Here is a 6,000-nt window from a genome sequence, read left to right on the forward strand (position 1 = left end):
GATAGAGTGGTGCAGGGCAGGACAGGACAGTGTAGGGCAGGGCAGGACAGGGCGGTGCAGGGAAGGATAGGGCGGTGCAGGGCAGGACAGGGCGGTGTAGGACAGGACATTGGGAGGGTGGTACACCTCTCTGGTCTACACCACAGCTGACCAACTGGTTGGTGCAGGCTCTTCTTATCTAATTGATTTTAACACTAATGACAGCACCAGAATCAGTATCAGTACTGACCGTTTATGCCACGTTCAAAACACCTGGGAACTCGGAAATCCTAGGCTTCTGACTTCAGTGCGTTCAAGACAACTTGGGAAAATGTTTTGCTCCAACTGGGGAAAAATCGTTTTGAACGTTCTTCGAAGTAGGAAACTCTGGCATCTTTCTAGAGCTCTGACTTTCCGACCAGAAGATCCCTGATTTGACCTTGTTTTTTTCCAAGTTCCCAGTTGTCTTGAAAGCAGCCCTAAGAGAAAAACAAAGGGTTGAGTCCCTTTTCCATACATAGTGAACTGCTTTGGACCAGACCTTTTCCATACATAGTGAACTGCTTTGGACCAGACCTTTTCCATACATAGTGAACTGCTTTGGACCAGACCTTTTCCATACATAGTGAACTGCTTTGGACCAGACCTTTTCCATACATAGTGAACTGCTTTGGACCAGACCTTTTCCATACATAGTGAACTGCTTTGGACCAGACCTTTTCCATACATAGTGAACTGCTTTGGACCAGACCTTTTCCATACATAGTGAACTGCTTTGGACCAGACCTTTTCCATACATAGTGAACTGCTTTGGACCAGACCTTTTCCATACATAGTGAACTGCTTTGGACCAGACCTTTTCCATACATAGTGAACTGCTTTGGACCAGACCTTTTCCATACATAGTGAACTGCTTTGGACCAGACCTTTTCCATACATAGTGAACTGCTTTGGACCAGACCTTTTCCATACATAGTGAACTGCTTTGGACCAGAGCACTATAAAGGGAAACAACCAAGGTGACTTCAATCAACCTCTCACCCCGTTATTCTGATGCCCATTGTGTTTACATGGTGAAGCTCATGCCAGGACCTTCTTACCAGGGCTTTCTTACCAGGGCTTTCTTACCAGGGCCTTCTTACCAGGGCCTTCTTACCAGGGCTTTCTTACCAGGGCTTTATTGGCTGAGGTTGTATTGGTCAGATCAGAACATGAGTCTGTGTAACTGTGCACATTAAGGTATTATACAGTATTATTGTGCATAATAACTGTGGTATCAATGCCCAAGGCAATCCTCTTGTCAACAGTGTCTACAGCATCTCACAGAGCACAACAATGTAATACGTTCAGTCCAAAACGACTTGGGGCCTCAGCCCAGGTCAAACCAGTGAACAGAGCCCTCAGATTCTCACACCCACTGGGCCACACTATGTCATTTTAACGTGTATAATTGGGTAATATTCGGTTGAGACGTTGATCAATGGGTCATATTTGGTTAAGACATTGATTAATTAGATTCCAACCTATATTCACCCGCTCAAAAAGACAGCCAAAACGTAGCTGCTTTTCCAATGCGTTATCACTGCTCTTTCAACCATTTAAAAGCACAGCATAGTTCAACCTGTGTTATTGCTGCGCTTCATCTGATAGCAGAACCAAATGACCTGGATTGTAGTTGAGATGACATTAAAAGTACATGGTTCAAGTGATCAATGCTGTTCCAGATTCTGACAGATTATTACAGCAATTGTGAAGATCTCCACAGACCTGCGACGACCTGTGCATGCTTTCTTGAACATGCACGATTTATATGATCACATAAGACATTTATAGTTACAGTAACCCAAAATGTGGCCATGGATGGGTTACTAATTAATTTTAAGGTTGAATGTTACATTAGTTTGTAAGATAGCTTCAACTTTAGACTAATTTCTGTATTATAAAATTGATCTTGAATTGTGTTTGGTTGTCAATGCAATGAAAACATCAACATTTGAAGGAGATGTATTATTCTGCTTGGATAGTTCCATCTGAGCCACTGACTTAGTCTGGCTCTAATTCCAGTTTGTCTACAAATTAATAATTGATATGTTGGATTCAGATCTCCATCTCAACCAAAAATCTAAATTAAAGAATAGGACTAAATCAAATCAAACTGTAAATGGACTTTAAATAAAGTTTGATTTGATTTAGTCCTATTATTTAACCTTGTACTGCTGTGGACTAAATCAGGGTCACACAGAGTGATTCTTGGTAGTCTTAAACAAATCTACTTTGAAACAGAAGTATCCACCTCACACACATGGTTATGGGCTTACAAAAAAGAAGACACCTGTACTCTTGGATTGCGTCCTACCTGACCGGTCGCTCCTACCAAGTGGCGTGGCGAGAAGCTGTCTCCGCACCACGTGCTCTCACCACTGGTGTCCCCCAGGGCTCAGTTCTAGGCCCTCTCCTATTCTCGCTATACACCAAGTCACTTGGCTCTGTCATATCCTCACATGGCCTCTCCTATCATTGCTACGCTGACGACACACAACTAATCTTCTCCTTTCCCCCTTCTGATAACCAGGTGGCGAATCGCATCTCTGCATGTCTGGCAGACATATCAGTATGGATGACGGATCACCACCTCAAGCTGAACCTCAGCAAGACGGAGCTGCTCTTCCTCCCGGGGAAGGACTGCCCGTTCCATGATCTCGCCATCACGGTTGACAACTCCATTGTGTCCTCCTCCCAGAGTGCGAAGAGCCTTGGCGTGACCCTGGACAACACCCTGTCGTTCTCCGCTAACATCAAGGCGGTGACCCGATCCTGTAGGTTCATGCTCTACAACATTCGAAGAGTACGACCCTGCCTTACACAGGAAGCGGCACAGGTCCTAATCCAGGCACTTGTCATCTCCCGTCTGGATTACTGCAACTCGCTGTTGGCTGGGCTCCCTGCCTGTGCCATTAAACCCCTACAACTCATCCAGAATGCCGCAGCCCGTCTGGTGTTCAACCTTCCCAAGTTCTCTCACGTCACCCCGCTCCTCCGCACACTCCACTGGCTTCCAGTTGAAGCTCGCATCTGCTACAAGACCATGGTGCTTGCCTATGGAGCTGTGAGGGGAACGGCACCTCCGTACCTTCAGGCTCTGATCAGTCCCTACACCCAAACAAGGGCACTATGTTCATCCACCTCTGGCCTGCTGGCTCCCCTTCCTCTGCGGAAGCATAGTTCCCGCTCAGCCCAGTCAAAACTGTTCGCTGCTCTGGCACCCCAATGGTGGAACAAGCTCCCTCACGACGCCAGGACAGCGGAGTCACTCACCACCTTCCGGAGACATTTGAAACCCCACCTCTTTAAGGAATACCTGGGATAGGATAAAGTAATCCTTCTACCCCCCCCCCCTTTACTCCAACCCCCCCCACCCCCCCCCCAAAAAAAAAAACATTGTAAAGTGGTTATCCCACTGGCTATAAGGTGAATGCACCTATTTGTAAGTCGCTCTGGATAAGAGCGTCTGCTAAATGACGTAAATGTAAAATGTAATTTACATTTACGTCATTTAGCAGACGCTCTTATCCAGAGCGACTTACAAATATAGAGTTTAAATGTATAAAACGTTGGCATCCCAATATTACACTTTATATACATCACAGAAGACTGAAATATAAGAAAACTGTTTAACATAGAAACACAAGATTTTCGGTGTTTAAAAAATAATAATTGTTTATTAATTATGAAATTATGTAAAAAAATGAATAACATTCCACCTATGAGGCCAATAGGTCGTTTGGCTGCAGGAAAGGGCTACCTTTGATTTTTGGTTGAGATGGAGACGTGAATCCAACATAGAAATGATGACTTTGTAGACAAAACTTGAATTAACGCCAGACTAAATCAGTGGCTCAGATGGAACTATCCAAGCAGAAGATACATCTTCACGTTTTTATATTTGGTTGCGTTGACAACCAAACACAATTCAACGTCACTAAATATCATTTGATCTACCAGAGCTTGAAACCCTAGGCCCCATTGTGTTGTCTTGTCTAGTTGAATTCTGGGTTGAATTGAAACAACAGTTGTTGATGACTTTGCAAATGGTATAGGCCCAAATAGCATCTTTGAATATATATGAGAAAATAAAGTATGGTCACATTTCAGTTGCTCTGTTAAACATACCCTTTGGAACAACTTCAATAGCAACAATTAATCTATGTAGTTTTTAAGTGGAGATCTCGCAACAATCATTCTCATGATAGCACATTGGTAGTAGTCAGTGACAAGTATCCTAGCTAAGCAGGGCATGGTTAAAACCCTAGATGGGAGACCAAAGGGTAGCTGTAGACAGATATATTTTTTTTTTATAGTGGATATAACATTGAAGATCTAACAATGTTTTATAAGGTACAAATTCAACATATTTTATACAAGGTTTGCCTATGTTAAAATTTAGTTACCATGATGACATCATCCTGTGGTTGAAATTTGACCCTCCATTTTCAAATCCAATGTATTTTCCATGAAGATTCCATATCACAATATGTTGACAAATTACATTGAAACAACGTTTATTCAACCAGTTTGTGCCCAGTGGTGACTAGAGTATACAAAGGCATATACCTTGGGGACATGCCAAAAAACAAGGACGAATTGTTTGATGACTATCAGTCTGTGCGGGCGAATGTTTAAGCAAAGGACTCCAATAATCTGTATGAAACTACAGGACAGCATAGGAATACATAATCAAGGTGTTTTATTCTGAGTAATTGGCCTGTATGGGACTTTAGACCATACACACAGAGAGAGAAAGAAAACAGAGAGGGCGGAAGAGAGAGGGATAGAGCAGAGAGAGCGATAGAGAGATAGAGAGAGAGAGAGGGGGGGTGAATGTCATCGAAGAAAAAGGGAGAAAAAAAGCTGCCCGAAACGATCGATGTTGCAATGCAACACATACTGTGGCTAAAATGTATTCCCATTTTCCAAAGCCCACGTTTCATCTTATGTAATGCTCTGTCATTATTTATTCTAGTGGAAAAACTAAAATTCATTAATTAAACTAATGGCAAAGTTAACGGTTTTATGAGGCACTGCTTCTCAGTCCCCTTGGCGCAACAAGTTATCCTGATTCAGCCGCACACAGTCTTCAGTCGTTAGCGTAACGGACATATTAAATAGAAGTTAATCAGAAATAAAAATTGACTTACAGTTGTTCCTTCTCAGCGATATTTCCAAAATGTTGCTTGAAACTGTGAGCTCCCAAAATCCCCCCAAAAAGTGAATTCCGTTATTCAGGTCGTCCGTCAGAATCGCATGTGTTGATTCTTCCAATCCAAGCCAATGATGTGTAATCTTTTTATTTTACAGTCCATGGAGAGGAGTGTGTTTTTGTGTATTTCTGATTGAATAGTTCCGATGGCTCCGTCTCTCTCTCTCTCTTCTTTTCGTGCCTCCTCTCCTTCTCTCGTGCCTCTCAGAGCCCTGTGTGCCACTCGACAGAACGGGACCACTGTCTGCACATGACGTCACACACACTCCACACACGATTTTTTCTTGAGTGCGTAATTGAAAACACATTTTTCAGAGACTTGTGAGAGAGAGAGAGAGAGAGAGAGAGAGAGAGAGAGAGAGAGAGAGAGAGAGAGAGAGAGAGAGAGAGAGAGAGAGAGAGAGCGAGAGAGAGCGAGAGCTAGAGAGAGAGAGAGAGAGAGAGAGAGAGAGAGAGAGAGAGAGAGAGAGAGAGAGAGAGAGAGAGAGAGAGCGAGAGAGAGAGAGAGAGAGAGCTAGAGAGAGAGAGAGAGAGAGCTAGAGAGAGAGAGAGAGAGAGAGACAGAGAGAGAGAGAGAGAGAGAGAGAGAGAGAGAGAGAGAGAGAGAGCTAGAGAGAGAGAGAGAGAGAGAGCTAGAGAGATAGACAGAACACAATTGTTCTTTACCAATTAGCTTCCTATATTTTCTACTTTATTATACTGAACAAAAATATAAACACAACATGCAACAATTTCAAAGATTTTACTGAGTTACAGTTCATATC

The 6,000-nt window shown here is 43.1% G+C and overlaps 1 protein-coding gene across 1 annotated transcript in view; it reads right to left on the reverse strand.

Annotated features, from left to right (window-relative positions):
* The window catches only part of LOC311135708 (lysophosphatidic acid receptor 1), a 105,190-nt gene extending 99,706 nt beyond the window's left edge, over positions 1 to 5,484 (reverse strand). Inside the window, exon 1 of the mRNA XM_084169730.1 lies at positions 5,175 to 5,484. The gene's annotated coding sequence lies outside the window, so the exon portion shown is untranslated. The remainder of the gene's footprint in view (positions 1 to 5,174) is intronic.
* Positions 5,485 to 6,000: the final 516 nt, after the last annotated feature.

This window comes from Coregonus lavaretus (assembly GCF_964263955.1).
Source record: "Coregonus lavaretus genome assembly, chromosome: 10".
NCBI lineage: Eukaryota > Metazoa > Chordata > Actinopteri > Salmoniformes > Salmonidae > Coregonus > Coregonus lavaretus.